Below are 19134 nucleotides of genomic sequence, written 5' to 3'. Positions count from 1 at the left end.
TATATATCCCTCTGTGCCTCCAATATAAATGTCCCTCTGTGCCTCCAATATAAATGACCCTCTGTGCCTCCAATATAAATGTCCCTCTGTGCCTCCAATATATATCCCTCTGTGCCTCCAATATAAATGTCCCTCTGTGCCTCCAATATATATCCCTCTGTGCCTCCAATATATATCCCTCTGTGCCTCCAATATAAATGACCCTCTGTTCCTACAATATATATCCCTCTGTGCCACCAATATAAATGTCTCTCTGTGCCTCCAATATAAATGTCCCTCTGTGCCTCCAATATAAATGTCCCTCTGTGCCTCCAATATATATCCCTCTGTGCCTCCAATATAAATGTCCCTCTGTGCCTCCAATATAAATGACCCTCTGTGCCTCCAATATAAATGTCCCTCTGTGCCTCCAGTATAAATGTATTTCTGTGCCTCCAATATAAATGTCCCTCTGTGCCTCCAATATAAATGTCCCTCTGTGCCTCCAGTATAAATGTCCCTCTGTGCCTCCAATATAAATGTCCCTCTGTGCCTCCAATATAAATGTCCCTCTGTGCCTCCAATATAAATGACCCTCTGTGCCTCCAATATAAATGTCCCTCTGTGCCTCCAATATAAATGACCCTCTGTGCCTCCAATATATATCCCTCTGTGCCTCCAATATAAATGCCCCTCTGTGCCTCCAATATAAATGTCCCTCTGTGCCTCCAATATAAATGTCTCTCTGTGCCTCCAATATAAATTTCCCTCTGTGCCTCCAATATAAATGACCCTCTGTGCCTCCAATATAAATGTCCCTCTGTGCCTCCAATATAAATGTCCCTCTGTGCCTCCAATATAAATGACCCTCTGTGCCTCCAATATAAATGTCCCTCTGTGCCTCCAACATAAATGTCCCTCTGTGCCTCCAATATATATCCCTCTGTGCCACCAATATAAATGTCCCTCTGTGCCTCCAATATAAATATCCCTCTGTGCCTCCAATATAAATGTCCCTCTGTGCCTCCAATATATATCCCTCTGTGCCTCCAATATAAATGTCCCTCTGTGCCTCCAATATATATCCCTCTGTGCCTCCAATATAAATGTCCCTCTGTGCCTCCAATATAAATGTCCCTCTGTGCCTCCAATATATATCCCTCTGTGCCACCAATATAAATGTCCCTCTGTGCCTCCAATATAAATGTCCCTCTGTGCCTCCAGTATAAATGTCCCTCTGTGCCTCCAATACAAATGTCCCTCTGTGCCTCCAGTATAAATGTCCCTCTGTGCCTCCAATATATATCCCTCTGTGCCTCCAATATAAATGACCCTCTGTGCCTCCAATATAAATGACCCTCTGTGCCTCCAATATAAATGTCCCTCTGTGCCTCCAATATATATGTCTCTCTGTGCCTCCAACATAAATGTCCCTCTGTGCCTCCAGTATAAATGTCCCTCTGTGCCTCCAATACAAATGTCCCTCTGTGCCTCCAATATATATCCCTCTGTGCCACCAATATAAATGTCTCTCTGTGCCTCCAATATAAATGTCCCTCTGTGCCTCCAATATAAATGTCCCTCTGTGCCTCCAATATAAATGTCCCTCTGTGCCTCCAGTATAAATGTCCCTCTGTGCCTCCAATAGAAATGTCCCTCTGTGCCTCCAATACAAATGTCCCTCTGTGCCTCCAATACAAATGTCCCTCTGTGCCTCCGATATAAATGTCCCTCTGTGCCACCAATATAAATGTCTCTCTGTGCCTCCAATATAAATGTCCCTCTCTGCCTCCAATATAAATGTCTCTCTGTGCCTCCAATATAAATGTCCCTCTGTGCCTCCAGTATAAATGTCTCTCTGTGCCTCCAATATAAATGTCCCTCTGTGCCTCCAGTATAAATGTCCCTCTGTGCCTCCAATGTAAATGTCCCTCTGTGCCTCCAATATAAATGTCCCCCTGTGCCTCCAATATAAATGTCCCTCTGTGCCTCCAATATATATCCCTCTGTGCCTCCAATATAAATGTCCCTCTGTGCCTCCAATATAAATGACCCTCTGTGCCTCCAATATAAATGTCCCTCTGTGCCTCCAATATATATCCCTCTGTGCCTCCAATATAAATGTCCCTCTGTGCCTCCAATATATATCCCTCTGTGCCTCCAATATATATCCCTCTGTGCCTCCAATATAAATGACCCTCTGTTCCTCCAATATATATCCCTCTGTGCCACCAATATAAATGTCTCTCTGTTCCTCCAATATAAATGTCCCTCTGTGCCTCCAATATAAATGTCCCTCTGTGCCTCCAATATATATCCCTCTGTGCCTCCAATATAAATGTCCCTCTGTGCCTCCAATATAAATGTCCCTCTGTGCCTCCAGTATAAATGTCCCTCTGTGCCTCCAATATAAATGTCCCTCTGTGCCTCCAATATAAATGTCCCTCTGTGCCTCCAATATAAATGACCCTCTGTGCCTCCAATATAAATGTCCCTCTGTGCCTCCAATATAAATGACCCTCTGTGCCTCCAATATATATCCCTCTGTGCCTCCAATATAAATGCCCCTCTGTGCCTCCAATATAAATGTCCCTCTGTGCCTCCAATATAAATGTCTCTCTGTGCCTCCAATATAAATTTCCCTCTGTGCCTCCAATATAAATGACCCTCTGTGCCTCCAATATAAATGTCCCTCTGTGCCTCCAATATAAATGTCCCTCTGTGCCTCCAGTATAAATGTCCCTCTGTGCCTCCAATATAAATGTCCCTCTGTGCCTCCAATATAAATGTCCCTCTGTGCCTCCAATATAAATGACCCTCTGTGCCTCCAATATAAATGTCCCTCTGTGCCTCCAATATAAATGACCCTCTGTGCCTCCAATATATATCCCTCTGTGCCTCCAATATAAATGCCCCTCTGTGCCTCCAATATAAATGTCCCTCTGTGCCTCCAATATAAATGTCTCTCTGTGCCTCCAATATAAATTTCCCTCTGTGCCTCCAATATAAATGACCCTCTGTGCCTCCAATATAAATGTCCCTCTGTGCCTCCAATATAAATGTCCCTCTGTGCCTCCAATATAAATGACCCTCTGTGCCTCCAATATAAATGTCCCTCTGTGCCTCCAATATAAATGTCTCTCTGTGCCTCCAATATAAATGTCCCTCTGTGCCTCCAATATAAATGTCCCTCTGTGCCTCCAATATAAATTTCCCTCTGTGCCTCCAATATAAATGACCCTCCGTGCCTCCAATATAAATGTCCCTCTGTGCCTCCAATATAAATGTCCCTCTGTGCCTCCAATATAAATGTCCCTCTGTGTCTCCAATATAAATGTCCCTCTGTGCCACCAATATAAATGACCCTCTGTGCCTCCAATATATATCCCTCTCTGCCTCCAATATAAATGTCCCTCTGTGCCTCCAATATATATCCCTCTGTGCCACCAATATAAATGTCCCTCTGTGCCTCCAATATAAATGTCCCTCTGTGCCTCCAATATAAATGACCCTCTGTGCCACCAATATAAATGTCCCTCTGTGCCTCCAATATAAATGACCCTCTGTGCCTCCAATATATATCCCTCTGTGCCTCCAATATAAATGTCCCTCTGTGCCTTCAATATAAATGACCCTCTGTGCCTTCAATATAAATGTCCCCGTGTGCCTCCAATATATATCCCTCTGTGCCTCCAATATAAATGACCCTCTGTGCCTCCAGTATAAATGTCCCTCTGTGCCTCCAATATAAATGACCCTCTGCCTCCAATATAAATGTACCTCTGTGCCTCCAATATATATCCCTCTGTGCCTCCAATATAAATGACCCTCTGTGCCTCCAGTATAAATGTCCCTCTGTGCCTCCAATATTAATGTCCCTCTGTGCCTCCAGTATAAATGTCCCTCTGTGCCTCCAATATAAATGACCCTCTGTGCCTCCAATATAAATGACCCTCTGTGCCTCCAATATAAATGTCCCTCTGTGCCTCCAATATAAATGACCCTCTGTGCCTCCAATATATATCCCTCTGTGCCTCCAATATAAATGTCCCTCTGTGCCTCCAATATATATCCCTCTGTGCCTCCAATATAAATGACCCTCTGTGCTTCCAATATATATCCCTCTGTGCCTCCAATATAACTGTCCCTCTGTGCCTCCAATATATATCCCTCTGTGCCTCCAATATAAATGTCCCTCTGTGCCTCCAATATATATCCCTCTGTGCCTCCAATATAAATGACCCTCTGTGCCTCCAATATATATCCCTCTGTGCCTCCAATATAACTGTCCCTCTGTGCCTCCAATATATATCCCTCTGTGCCTCCAATATAAATGTCCCTCTGTGCCTCCAATATAAATGTCCCTCTGTGCCTCCAATATAAATGTCCCTCTGTGCCTCCAATATAAATGTCCCTCTGTGCCTCCAATATAAATGTCCCTCTGTGCCTCCAATATAAATGTCCCTCTGTGCCTCCAATATAAATGTCCCTCTGTGCCTCCAGTATAAATGTCCCTCTGTGCCTCCAATACAAATGTCCCTCTGTGCCTCCGATATAAATGTCCCTCTGTGCCACCAATATAAATGTCTCTCTGTGCCTCCAATATAAATGTCCCTCTGTGCCTCCAATATAAATGTCTCTCTGTGCCTCCAATATAAATGTCCCTCTGTGCCTCCAATATAAATGTCCCTCTGTGCCTCCAATATAAATGTCTCTCTGTGCCTCCAGTATAAATGTCTCTCTGTGCCTCCAATATAAATGTCCCTCTGTGCCTCCAATATAAATGTCTCTCTGTGCCTCCAATATAAATGTCCCTCTGTGCCTCCAATGTAAATGTCCCTCTGTGCCTCCAATATATATCCCTCTGTGCCACCAATATAAATGTCTCTCTGTGCCTCCAATATAAATGTCCCTCTGTGCCTCCAATATAAATGTCCCTCTGTGCCTCCAATATATATCCCTCTGTGCCTCCAATATAAATGTCCCTCTGTGCCTCCAATAAAAATGACCCTGTGTGCCTCCAATATAAATGTCCCTCTGTGCCTCCAATATAAATGACCCTCTGTGCCTCCAATATATATCCATCTGTGCCTCCAATATAAATGTCCCTCTGTGCCTCCAATATAAATGTCCCTCTGTGCCTCCAATATAAATGTCTCTCTGTGCCTCCAATATAAATGTCCCTCTGTGCCTCCAATATAAATGACCCTCTGTGCCTCCAATATAAATGTCCCTCTGTGCCTCCAATATAAATGTCCCTCTGTGCCTCCAATATAAATGTCCCTCTGTGCCTCCAATATAAATGTCTCTCTGTGCCTCCAATATAAATGTCCCTCTGTGCCTCCAGTATAAATGTCCCTCTGTGCCACCAATATAAATAACCCTCTGTGCCTCCAATATATATCCCTCTGTGCCACCAATATAAATGTCCCTCTGTGCCTCCAATATAAATGACCCTCTGTGCCTCCAATATAAATGTCCCTCTGTGCCTCCAATATAAATGACCCTCTGTGCCTCCAATATATATCCCTCTGTGCCTCCAATATAAATGTCCCTCTGTGCCTTCAATATAAATGACCCTCTGTGCCTCCAATATAAATGTCCCTCTGTGCCTCCAATATAAATGTCCCTCTGTGCCTCCAATATAAATGTCTCTCTGTGCCTCCAATATAAATGTCCCTCTGTGCCTCCAATATAAATGACCCTCTGTGCCTCCAATATAAATGTCCCTCTGTGCCTCCAATATAAATGTCCCTCTGTGCCTCCAATATAAATGTCCCTCTGTGCCACCAATATAAATGACCCTCTGTGCCTCCAATATATATCCCTCTGTGCCTCCAATATAAATGTTCCTCTGTGCCTCCAATATATATCCCTCTGTGCCACCAATATAAATGTCCCTCTGTGCCTCCAATATAAATGTCCCTCTGTGCCTCCAACATAAATGTCCCTCTGTGCCTCCAATATAAATGTCCCTCTGTGCCTCCAATATAAATGTCTCTCTGTGCCTCCAATAGAAATGTCTCTCTGTGCCTCCAATATATATCCCTCTGTGCCACCAATATAAATATCCCTCTGTGCCTCCAATATAAATGACCCTCTGTGCCTCCAATATATATCCCTCTGTGCCTCCAATATAAATGTCCCTCTGTGCCTCCAATATAAATGTTCCTCTGTGCCTCCAATATAAATGTCCCTCTGTGCCTCTAATATAAATGTCCCTCTGTGCCTCCAATATAAATGTCTCTCTGTGCCTCCAATATATATCCCTCTGTGCCTCCAATATAAATGTCCCTCTGTGCCTCCAATATATATCCCTCGGTGCCTCCAATGTAAATGTCCCTCTGTGCCTCCAGTATAAACGTCCCTCTGTGCCTCCAATATAAATGTCTCTCTGTGCCTCCAATATATATCCCTCTGTGCCACCAATATAAATGTCCCTCTGTGCCTCCAATATAAATGTCCCTCTGTGCCTCCTATATATAAATGTCCCTCTGTGCCTCCAATATATATCCCTCTGTGCCACCAATATAAATGTCCCTCTGTGCCTCCAATATATATCCCTCTGTGCCTCCAATACAAATGTCCCTCTGTGCCTCCAATATATATCCCTCTGTGCCACCAATATAAATGTCCCTCTGTGCCACCAATATAAATGTCCCTCTGTGCCTCCAACATAAATGTCCCTCTGTGCCTCCAATATAAATGTCCCTCTGTGCCTCCAATATAAATGTCCCTCTGTGCCTCCAATATAAATGTCCCTCTGTGCCTCCAATATAAATGTCTCTCTGTGCCTCCAATATATATCCCTCTGTGCCTCCAATATAAATGTCCCTCTGTCCCTCCAATATATATCCCTCTGTGCCTCCAATATAAATGTCCCTCTGTGCCTCCAGTATAAATGTCCCTCTGTGCCTCCAATATAAATGTCTCTCTGTGCCTCCAATATATATCCCTCTGTGCCAACAATATAAATGTCCCTCTGTGCCTCCAATATAAATGTCCCTCTGTGCCTCCAATATAAATGTCCCTCTGTGCCTCCAATATAAATGTCCCTCTGTGCCTCCAATATAAATGTCCCTCTGTGCCTCCAATATAAATGTCCCTCTGTGCCTCCAATATAAATGTCCCTCTGTGCCTCCAATATAAATGTCCCTCTGTGCCTCCAATATAAATGTCCCTCTGTGCCTCCAATATAAATGTCTTTCTGTGACTCTAATATAAATGTCCCTCTGTGCCTCCAGTATAAATGTCCCTCTGTGCCTCCAATATAAATGTCCCTCTGTGCCTCCAATATAAATGTCCCTCTGTGCCTCCAATATAAATGTCCCTCTGTGCCTCCAATATAAATGTCCCTCTGTGCCTCCAATATAAATGTCCCTCTTTGCCTCCAATATAAATGTCTTTCTGTGACTCTAATATAAATGTCCCTCTGTGCCTCCAGTATAAATGTCCCTCTGTGCCTCCAATATAAATGTCCCTCTGTGCCTCCAATATAAATGTCCCTCTGTGCCTCCAATATAAATGTCCCTCTGTGCCTCCAATATAAATGTCTCTCTGTGCCTCCAATATATATCCCTCTGTGCCACCAATATAAATGTCCCTCTGTGCCTCCAATATAAATGTCCCTCTGTGCCTCCAATATATATCCCTCTGTGCCTCCAATATATATCCCTCTGTGCCACCAATATAAATGTCACTCTGTGCCTCCAATATAAATGTCCCTCTGTGCCTCCAATATAAATGTCCCTCTGTGCCTCCAATATATATCCCTCTGTGCCTCCAATATAAATGACCCTCTGTGCCTCCAATATAAATGTCCCTCTGTGCCTCCAGTATAAATGTCCCTCTGTGCCTCCAATATAAATGTATCTCTGTGCCTCCAATATAAATGTCCCTCTGTGCCTCCAATATATATCCCTCTGTGCCTCCAATATAAATGTCCCTCTGTGCCTCCAATATATATCCCTCTGTGCCTCCAATATAAATGTCTCTCTGTGCCTCCAATATAAATGTCCCTCTGTGCCACCAATATATATCCCTCTGTGCGTCCAATATATATCCCTCTGTGCCTCCAATATAAATGTCCCTCTGTGCCTCCAATATATATCTCTCTGTGCCTCCAATATAAATGTCCCTCTGTGCCACCAATATATATCCCTCTGTGCCTCCAATATATATCCCTCTGTGCCTCCAATATAAATGTCCCACTGTGCCTCCAATATAAATGTCCCTCTGTGCCTCCAATATAAATGACCCTCTGTGCCTCCAATATATATCCCTCTGTGCCTCCAATATAAATGTCCCTCTGTGCCTCCAATATAAATGTCCCACTGTGCCTCCAATATAAATGTCTCTCTGTGCCTCCAATATAAATGTCCCTCTGAGCCTCCAATATAAATGACCCTCTGTGCCTCCAATATAAATGTCCCTCTGTGCCTCCAATATAAATGTCCCTCTGTGCCTCCAATATAAATGTCCCTCTGTGTTCCAATATAAATGTCCCTCTGTGCCTCCAATATAAATGTCTCTCTGTGCCTCCAATATAAATGTCCCTCTGTGCCTCCAGTATAAATGTCCCTCTGTGCCACCAATATAAATGACCCTCTGTGCCTCCAATATATATCCCTCTCTGCCTCCAATATAAATGTCCCTCTGTGCCTCCAATATATATCCCTCTGTGCCTCCAATATAAATGTCTCTCTGTGCCTCCAATATAAATGTCCCTCTGTGCCTCCAATATAAATGACCCTCTGTGCCTCCAATATATATCCCTCTGTGCCTCCAATATAAATGTCCCTCTGTGCCTTCAATATAAATGACCCTCTGTGCCTCCAATATAAATGTCCCTCTGTGCCTCCAATATAAATGTCCCTCTATGCCTCCAATATAAATGTCTCTCTGTGCCTCCAATATAAATGTCCCTCTGTGCCTCCAATATAAATGATCCTCTGTGCCTCCAATATAAATGTCCCTCTGTGCCTCCAATATAAATGTCCCTCTGTGCCTCCAATATAAATGTCCCTCTGTGCCACCAATATAAATGACCCTCTGTGCCTCCAATATATATCCCGCTGTGCCTCCAATATAAATGTCCCTCTGTGCCTCCAATATATATCCCTCTGTGCCACCAATATAAATGTCCCTCTGTGCCTCCAATATAAATGTCCCTCTGTGCCTCCAACATAAATGTCCCTCTGTGCCTCCAATATAAATGTCCCTCTGTGCCTCCAATATAAATGTCCCTCTGTGCCTCCAATATAAATGTCTCTCTGTGCCTCCAATATATATCCCTCTGTGCCACCAATATAAATGTCCCTCTGTGCCTCCAATATAAATGACCCTCTGTGCCTCCAATATATATCCCTCTGTGCCTCCAATATAAATGTCCCTCTGTGCCTCCAATATATATCCCTCTGTGCCACCAATATAAATGTCCCTCTGTGCCTCCAATATAGATGTCCCTCTGTGCCTCCAACATAAATGTCCCTCTGTGCCTCCAATATAAATGTCCCTCTGTGCCTCCAATATAAATGTCCCTCTGTGCCTCCAATATAAATGTCCCTCTGTGCCTCCAATATAAATGCCTCTCTGTGCCTCCAATATATATCCCTCTGTGCCTCCAATATAAATGTCCCTCTGTGCCTCCAATATATATCCCTCTGTGCCTCCAATATAAATGTCCCTCTGTGCCTCCAGTATAAACGTCCCTCTGTGCCTCCAATATAAATGTCTCTCTGTGCCTCCAATATATATCCCTCTGTGCCACCAATATAAATGTCCCTCTGTGCCTCCAATATAAATGTCCCTCTGTGCTTCCTATATATAAATGTCCCTCTGTGCCTCCAATATATATCCCTCTGTGCCACCAATATAAATGTCCCTCTGTGCCTCCAATATATATCCCTCTGTGCCTCCAATATAAATGTCCCTCTGTGCCTCCAATATATATCCCTCTGTGCCACCAATATAATTGTCCCTCTGTGCCTCCAATATAAATGTCCCTCTGTGCCTCCAATATAAATGTCCCTCTGTGCTTCCTATATATAAATGTCCCTCTGTGCCTCCAATATATATCCCTCTGTGCCACCAATATAAATGTCCCTCTGTGCCTCCAATATATATCCCTCTGTGCCTCCAATATAAATGTCCCTCTGTGCCTCCAATACATATCCCTCTGTGCCACCAATATAAATGTCCCTCTGTGCCTCCAATATAAATGTCCCTCTGTGCCTCCAACATAAATGTCCCTCTGTGCCTCCAATATAAATGTCCCTCTGTGCCTCCAATATAAATGTCCCTCTGTGCCTCCAATATAAATGTCCCTCTGTGCCTCCAATATATATCCCTCTGTGCCTCCAATATAAATGTCCCTCTGTGCCTCCAACATAAATGTCCCTCTGTGCCTCCAGTATAAATGTCCCTCTGTGCCTCCAATATAAATGTCTCTCTGTGCCTCCAATATATATCCCTCTGTGCCACCAATATAAATGTCCCTCTGTGCCTCCAATATAAATGTCCCTCTGTGCCTCCAATATAAATGTCCCTCTGTGCCTCCAATATAAATGTCCCTCTGTGCCTCCAATATAAATGTCCCTCTGTGCCTCCAATATAAATGTCCCTCTGTGCCTCCAGTATAAATGTCCCTCTGTGCCTCCAATATAAATGTCCCTCTGTGCCTCCAATATAAATGTCCCTCTGTGCCTCCAATATAAATGTCTTTCTGTGACTCAAATATAAATGTCCCTCTGTGCCTCCAGTATAAATGTCCCTCTGTGCCTCCAATATAAATGTCCCTCTGTGCCTCCAATATAAATGTCCCTCTGTGCCTCCAATATAAATGTCCCTCTGTGCCTCCAATATAAATGTCCCTCTGTGCCTCCAATATAAATGTCTTTCTGTGACTCTAATATAAATGTCCCTCTGTGCCTCCAGTATAAATGTCCCTCTGTGCCTCCAATATAAATGTCCCTCTGTGCCTCCAATATAAATGTCCCTCTGTGCCTCCAATATAAATGTCTCTCTGTGCCTCCAATATATATCCCTCTGTGCCACCAATATAAATGTCCCTCTGTGCCTCCAATATAAATGTCCCTCTGTGCCTCCAATATATATCCCTCTGATCCTCCAATATATATCCCTCTGTGCCACCAATATAAATGTCACTCTGTGCCTCCAATATAAATGTCCCTCTGTGCCTCCAATATAAATGTCCCTCTGTGCCTCCAATATAAATGTCCCTCTGTGCCTCCAGTATAAATGTCCCTCTGTGCCTCCAAGATAAATCTCTCTCTGTGCCTCCAATATAAATGTCCCTCTGTGCCACCAATATATATCCCTCGGTGCGTCCAATATATATCCCTCTGTGCCTCCAATATAAATGTCCCTCTGTGCCTCCAATATATATCTCCCTGTGCCACCAATATAATTGTCCCCCTGTGCCTCCAATATAAATGTACCTCTGTGCCATCAATATAAATGTCCCTCTGTGCCATCAATATATATCCCTCTGTGCCTCCCATATATATCCCTCTGTGCCTCCAATATAAATGTCCCTCTGTGCCTCCAATATAAATGTCCCTCTGTGCCTCCAATATAAATGTCCCTCTGTGCCTCCAATATAAATGTCCCTCTGTGCCTCCAATATAAATGTCCCTCTGTGCCTCCAATATATATCCCTCTGTGCCTCCAATATAAATGTCCCTCTGTGCCTCCAATATAAATGTCCCTCTGTGCCACCAATATAAATGTCCCTCTGTGCCATCAATATATATCCCTCTGTGCCTCCCATATATATCCCTCTGTGCCTCCAATATAAATGTCCCTCTGTGCCTCCAATATAAATGTCCCTCTGTGCCTCCAATATAAATGTCCCTCTGTGCCTCCAATATAAATGTCCCTCTGTGCCTCCAATATAAATGTCCCTCTGTGTCTCCAATATAAATCTCCCTCTGTGCCTCCAATATAAATGTCCCTCTGTGCCTCCAATATCAATGTCCCTCTGTGCCTCCAATATAAATGTCCCTCTGTGCTTCCAATATAAATGTCCCTCTGTGCCTCCAATATAAATGTCCCTCTGTGCCTCCAATATAAATGTCCCTCTGTGTCTCCAATATATATCCCTCTGTGCCGCCAATATAAATGTCCCTCTGTGCCTCCAATATATATCCCTCTGTGCCTCCAATATAAATGTCCCTCTGTGCCTCCAATATAAATGTCCCCCTGTGCCACCAATATAAATGTCCCCCTGTGCCTCCAGTATAAATGTCCCCCTGTGCCACCAATATAAATGTCCCCCTGTGCCTCCAATATAAATGTCCCTCTGTGCCACCAATATAAATGTCCCTCTGTGCCTCCAATATAAATGTCCCTCTGTGCCTCCAATATAAATGTCCCTCTGTGCCTCCAATATATATCCCTCTGTGCCTGCAATAAAAATGTCCCTCTGTGCCTCCAATATATATCCCCCTGTGCCACCAATATAAATGTCCCCCTGTGCCTCCAATATAAATGTCCCTCTGTGCCACCAATATAAATGTCCCTCTGTGCCTCCAATATAAATGTACCTCTGTGCCTCCAATATAAATGTCCCTCTGTGCCTCCAATATAAATGTCCCTCTGTGCCTCCAATATATATCCCTCTGTGCCTCCAATATAAATGTACCTCTGTGCCTCCAATATAAATGTCCCTCTGTGCCTCCAATATAAATGTCCCTCTGTGCCACCAATATAAATGTCCCCCTGTGCCTCCAATATAAATGTCCCTCTGTGCCTCCAATATAAATGTCCCTCTGTGCCTCCAATATATATCCCCCTGTGCCACCAATATAAATGTCCCCCTGTGCCACCAATATAAATGTCCCCCTGTGCCTCCAATATAAATGTCCCTCTGTGCCTCCAATATATATCCCTGTGCCTCCAATATAAATGTCCCTCTGTGCCTCCAATATAAATGTCCCTCTGAGCCACCAATATAAATGTCCCCCTGTGCCTCCAATATAAATGTCCCTCTGTGCCTCCAATATAAATGTCCCTCTGTGCCTCCAATATATATCCCTCTGTGCCTCCAATATAAATGTCCCTCTGTGCCTCCAATATAAATGTCCCTCTGTGCCTCCAATATAAATGTCCCTCTGTGCCTCCAATATATATCCCTCTGTGCCACCAATATAAATGTCCCTCTGTGCCACCAATATAAATGTCCCTCTGTGCCACCAATATAAATGTCCCCCTGTGCCTCCAATATAAATGTCCCTCTGTGCCTCCAATATGAATGTCCCTCTGTGCCTCCAATATATATCCCTCTGTGCCACCAATATAAATGTCCCTCTGTGCCACCAATATAAATGTCCCTCTGTGCCACCAATATAAATGTCCCCCTGTGCCTCCAATATAAATGTCCCTCTGTGCCACCAATATAAATGTCTCTCTGTGCCTCCAATATAAATGTCCCTCAGTGCCTCCAATATAAATGTACCTCTGTGCCTCCAGTATAAATGTCCCTCTGTGCCTCCAATATAAATGTCCCTCTGTGCCTCCAGTATAAACGTCCCTCTGTGCCTCCAATATAAATGTCTCTCTGTGCCTCCAATATATATCCCTCTGTGCCACCAATATAAATGTCCCTCTGTGCCTCCAATATAAATGTCCCTCTGTGCTTCCTATATATAAATGCCCCTCTGTGCCTCCAATATATATCCCTCTGTGCCACCAATATAAATGTCCCTCTGTGCCTCCAATATATATCCCTCTGTGCCTCCAATATAAATGTCCCTCTGTGCCTCCAATATATATCCCTCTGTGCCACCAATATAAATGTCCCTCTGTGCCTCCAATATAAATGTCCCTCTGTGCCTCCAATATAAATGTCCCTCTGTGCTTCCTATATATAAATGTCCCTCTGTGCCTCCAATATATATCCCTCTGTGCCACCAATATAAATGTCCCTCTGTGCCTCCAATATATATCCCTCTGTGCCTCCAATATAAATGTCCCTCTGTGCCTCCAATACATATCCCTCTGTGCCACCAATATAAATGTCCCTCTGTGCCTCCAATATAAATGTCCCTCTGTGCCTCCAACATAAATGTCCCTCTGTGCCTCCAATATAAATGTCCCTCTGTGCCTCCAATATAAATGTCCCTCTGTGCCTCCAATATAAATGTCCCTCTGTGCCTCCAATATATATCCCTCTGTGCCTCCAATATAAATGTCCCTCTGTGCTTCCAACATAAATGTCCCTCTGTGCCTCCAGTATAAATGTCCCTCTGTGCCTCCAATATAAATGTCTCTCTGTGCCTCCAATATATATCCCTCTGTGCCACCAATATAAATGTCCCTCTGTGCCTCCAATATAAATGTCCCTCTGTGCCTCCAATATAAATGTCCCTCTGTGCCTCCAATATAAATGTCCCTCTGTGCCTCCAATATAAATGTCCCTCTGTGCCTCCAATATAAATGTCCCTCTGTGCCTCCAGTATAAATGTCCCTCTGTGCCTCCAATATAAATGTCCCTCTGTGCCTCCAATATAAATGTCTTTCTGTGACTCAAATATAAATGTCCCTCTGTGCCTCCAGTATAAATGTCCCTCTGTGCCTCCAATATAAATGTCCCTGTGTGCCTCCAATATAAATGTCCCTCTGTGCCTCCAATATAAATGTCCCTCTGTGCCTCCAATATAAATGTCCCTCTGTGCCTCCAATATAAATGTCTTTCTGTGACTCTAATATAAATGTCCCTCTGTGCCTCCAGTATAAATGTCCCTCTGTGCCTCCAATATAAATGTCCCTCTGTGCCTCCAATATAAATGTCCCTCTGTGCCTCCAATATAAATGTCTCTCTGTGCCTCCAATATATATCCCTCTGTGCCACCAATATAAATGTCCCTCTGTGCCTCCAATATAAATGTCCCTCTGTGCCTCCAATATATATCCCTCTGATCCTCCAATATATATCCCTCTGTGCCACCAATATAAATGTCACTCTGTGCCTCCAATATAAATGTCCCTCTGTGCCTCCAATATAAATGTCCCTCTGTGCCTCCAATATAAATGTCCCTCTGTGCCTCCAGTATAAATGTCCCTCTGTGCCTCCAATATAAATCTCTCTCTGTGCCTCCAATATAAATGTCCCTCTGTGCCACCAATATATATCCCTCTGTGCGTCCAATATATATCCCTCTGTGCCTCCAATATAAATGTCCCTCTGTGCCTCCAATATATATCTCCCTGTGCCACCAATATAATTGTCCCTCTGTGCCTCCAATATAAATGTACCTCTGTGCCATCAATATAAATGTCCCTCTGTGCCATCAATATATATCCCTCTGTGCCTCCAATATAAATGACCCTCTGTGCCTCCCATATATATCCCTCTGTGCCTCCAATATAAATGTCCCTCTGTGCCTCCAATATAAATGTCCCTCTGTGCCACCAATATAAATGTCCCTCTGTGCCTCCGATATAAATGTCCCTCTGTGCCTCCGATATAAATGTCCCTCTGTGCCTCCAATATAAATGTCCCTCTGTGCCTCCAATATATATCCCTCTGTGCCTCCAATATAAATGTCCCTCTGTGCCTCCAATATAAATGTCCCTCTGTGCCTCCAATATAAATGTCCCTCTGTGCCTCCAATATAAATGTCCCTCTGTGCCTCCAATATATATCCCTCTGTGCCTCCAATATAAATGTCCCTCTGTGCCTCCAATATAAATGTCCCTCTGTGCCACCAATATAAATGTCCCTCTGTGCCATCAATATATATCCCTCTGTGCCTCCCATATATATCCCTCTGTGCCTCCAATATAAATGTCCCTCTGTGCCTCCAATATAAATGTCCCTCTGTGCCTCCAATATAAATGTCCCTCTGTGCCTCCAATATAAATGTCCCTCTGTGCCTCCAATATAAATGTCCCTCTGTGTCTCCAATATAAATCTCCCTCTGTGCCTCCAATATAAATGTCCCTCTGTGCCTCCAATATCAATGTCCCTCTGTGCCTCCAATATAAATGTCCCTCTGTGCTTCCAATATAAATGTCCCTCTGTGCCTCCAATATAAATGTCCCTCTGTGCCTCCAATATAAATGTCCCTCTGTGTCTCCAATATATATCCCTCTGTGCCGCCAATATAAATGTCCCTCTGTGCCTCCAATATATATCCCTCTGTGCCTCCAATATAAATGTCCCTCTGTGCCTCCAATATAAATGTCCCCCTGTGCCACCAATATAAATGTCCCCCTGTGCCTCCAGTATAAATGTCCCCCTGTGCCACCAATATAAATGTCCCCCTGTGCCTCCAATATAAATGTCCCTCTGTGCCACCAATATAAATGTCCCTCTGTGCCTCCAATATAAATGTCCCTCTGTGCCTCCAATATAAATGTCCCTCTGTGCCTCCAATATATATCCCTCTGTGCCTGCAATAAAAATGTCCCTCTGTGCCTCCAATATATATCCCCCTGTGCCACCAATATAAATGTCCCCCTGTGCCTCCAATATAAATGTCCCTCTGTGCCACCAATATAAATGTCCCTCTGTGCCTCCAATATAAATGTACCTCTGTGCCTCCAATATAAATGTCCCTCTGTGCCTCCAATATAAATGTCCCTCTGTGCCTCCAATATATATCCCTCTGTGCCTCCAATATAAATGTACCTCTGTGCCTCCAATATAAATGTCCCTCTGTGCCTCCAATATAAATGTCCCTCTGTGCCACCAATATAAATGTCCCCCTGTGCCTCCAATATAAATGTCCCTCTGTGCCTCCAATATAAATGTCCCTCTGTGCCACCAATATAAATGTCCCCCAGTGCCACCAATATAAATGTCCCCCTGTGCCTCCAATATAAATGTCGCTCTGTGCCTCCAATATATATCCCTGTGCCTCCAATATAAATGTCCCTCTGTGCCTCCAATATAAATGTCCCTCTGAGCCACCAATATAAATGTCCCCCTGTGCCTCCAATATAAATGTCCCTCTGTGCCTCCAATATAAATGTCCCTCTGTGCCTCCAATATATATCCCTCTGTGCCTCTAATATAAATGTCCCTCTGTGCCTCCAATATAAATGTCCCTCTGTGCCTCCAATATAAATGTCCCTCTGTGCCTCCAATATATATCCCTCTGTGCCACCAATATAAATGTCCCTCTGTGCCACCAATATAAATGTCCCTCTGTGCCACCAATATAAATGTCCCCCTGTGCCTCCAATATAAATGTCCCTCTGTGCCTCCAATATGAATGTCCCTCTGTGCCTCCAATATATATCCCTCTGTGCCACCAATATAAATGTCCCTCTGTGCCACCAATATAAATGTCCCTCTGTGCCACCAATATAAATGTCCCTCTGTGCCACCAATATAAATGTCCCCCTGTGCCTCCAATATAAATGTCCCTCTGTGCCTCCAATATAAATGTCCCTCTGTGCCTCCAATATATATCCCTCTGTGCCTCTAATATAAATGTCCCTCTGTGCCTCCAATATAAATGTCCCTCTGTGCCTCCAATATAAATGTCCCTCTGTGCCTCCAATATATATCCCTCTGTGCCACCAATATAAATGTCCCTCTGTGCCACCAATATAAATGTCCCTCTGTGCCACCAATATAAATGTCCCCCTGTGCCTCCAATATAAATGTCCCTCTGTGCCTCCAATATGAATGTCCCTCTGTGCCTCCAATATATATCCCTCTGTGCCACCAATATAAATGTCCCTCTGTGCCACCAATATAAATGTCCCTCTGTGCCACCAATATAAATGTCCCCCTGTGCCTCCAATATAAATGTCCCTCTGTGCCACCAATATAAATGTCTCTCTGTGCCTCCAATATAAATGTCCCTCAGTGCCTCCAATATAAATGTACCTCTGTGCCTCCAGTATAAATGTCCCTCTGTGCCTCCAATATAAATGTCCCTCTGTGCCACCAATATAAATGTCCCCCTGTGCCTCCAATATAAATGTCCCACTGTGCCTCCAATATATATCCCTCTGTGCCTCCAATATAAATGTACCTCTGTGCCTCCAATATAAATGTCCCTCTGTGCCACCAATATAAATGTCGCCCTGTGCCTCCAATATAAATGTCCCTCTGTGCCTCCAATATATATCCCTCTGTGCCTCCAATATAAATGTCCCTCTGTGCCACCAATATAAATGTCCCCCTGTGCCTCCAATATAAATGTCCCTCTGTGCCTCCAATATATATCCCTCTGTGCCTCCAATATAAATGTACCTCTGTGCCTCCAATATAAATGTCCCTCAGTGCCTCCAATATAAATGTACCTCTGTGCCTCCAGTATAAATGTCCCTCTGTGCCTCCAATATAAATGTCCCTCTGTGCCTCCAGTATAAACGTCCCTCTGTGCCTCCAATATAAATGTCTCTCTGTGCCTCCAATATATATCCCTCTGTGCCACCAATATAAATGTCCCTCTGTGCCTCCAATATAAATGTCCCTCTGTGCTTCCTATATATAAATGCCCCTCTGTGCCTCCAATATATATCCCTCTGTGCCACCAATATAAATGTCCCTCTGCGCCTCCAATATATATCCCTCTGTGCCTCCAATATAAATGTCCCTCTGTGCCTCCAATATATATCCCTCTGTGCCACCAATATAAATGTCCCTCTGTGCCTCCAATATAAATGTCCCTCTGTGCCTCCAATATAAATGTCCCTCTGTGCTTCCTATATATAAATGTCCCTCTGTGCCTCCAATATATATCCCTCTGTGCCACCAATATAAATGTCCCTCTGTGCCTCCAATATATATCCCTCTGTGCCTCCAATATAAATGTCCCTCTGTGCCTCCAATACATATCCCTCTGTGCCACCAATATAAATGTCCCTCTGTGCCTCCAATATAAATGTCCCTCTGTGCCTCCAACATAAATGTCCCTCTGTGCCTCCAATATAAATGTCCCTCTGTGCCTCCAATATAAATGTCCCTCTGTGCCTCCAATATAAATGTCCCTCTGTGCCTCCAATATATATCCCTCTGTGCCTCCAATATAAATGTCCCTCTGTGCTTCCAACATAAATGTCCCTCTGTGCCTCCAGTATAAATGTCCCTCTGTGCCTCCAATATAAATGTCTCTCTGTGCCTCCAATATATATCCCTCTGTGCCACCAATATAAATGTCCCTCTGTGCCTCC

The 19134-nt window shown here is 43.8% G+C and overlaps 1 protein-coding gene across 1 annotated transcript in view; it reads right to left on the bottom strand.

Moving 5' to 3' along the window:
• Positions 1-19134, bottom strand: part of LOC140410106 (aldehyde dehydrogenase family 3 member B1-like) — a 525125-nt gene that overhangs the window by 85530 nt on the left and 420461 nt on the right. The gene's annotated exons all lie outside the window — the stretch shown is intronic.

The sequence above is a fragment of the Scyliorhinus torazame genome, chromosome 4, assembly GCF_047496885.1.
Source record: "Scyliorhinus torazame isolate Kashiwa2021f chromosome 4, sScyTor2.1, whole genome shotgun sequence".
Taxonomy (NCBI): domain Eukaryota; kingdom Metazoa; phylum Chordata; class Chondrichthyes; order Carcharhiniformes; family Scyliorhinidae; genus Scyliorhinus; species Scyliorhinus torazame.
Note: the sequence above shows the minus strand (reverse complement) of the source record. Positions and strands in the feature narration are given on the sequence as shown.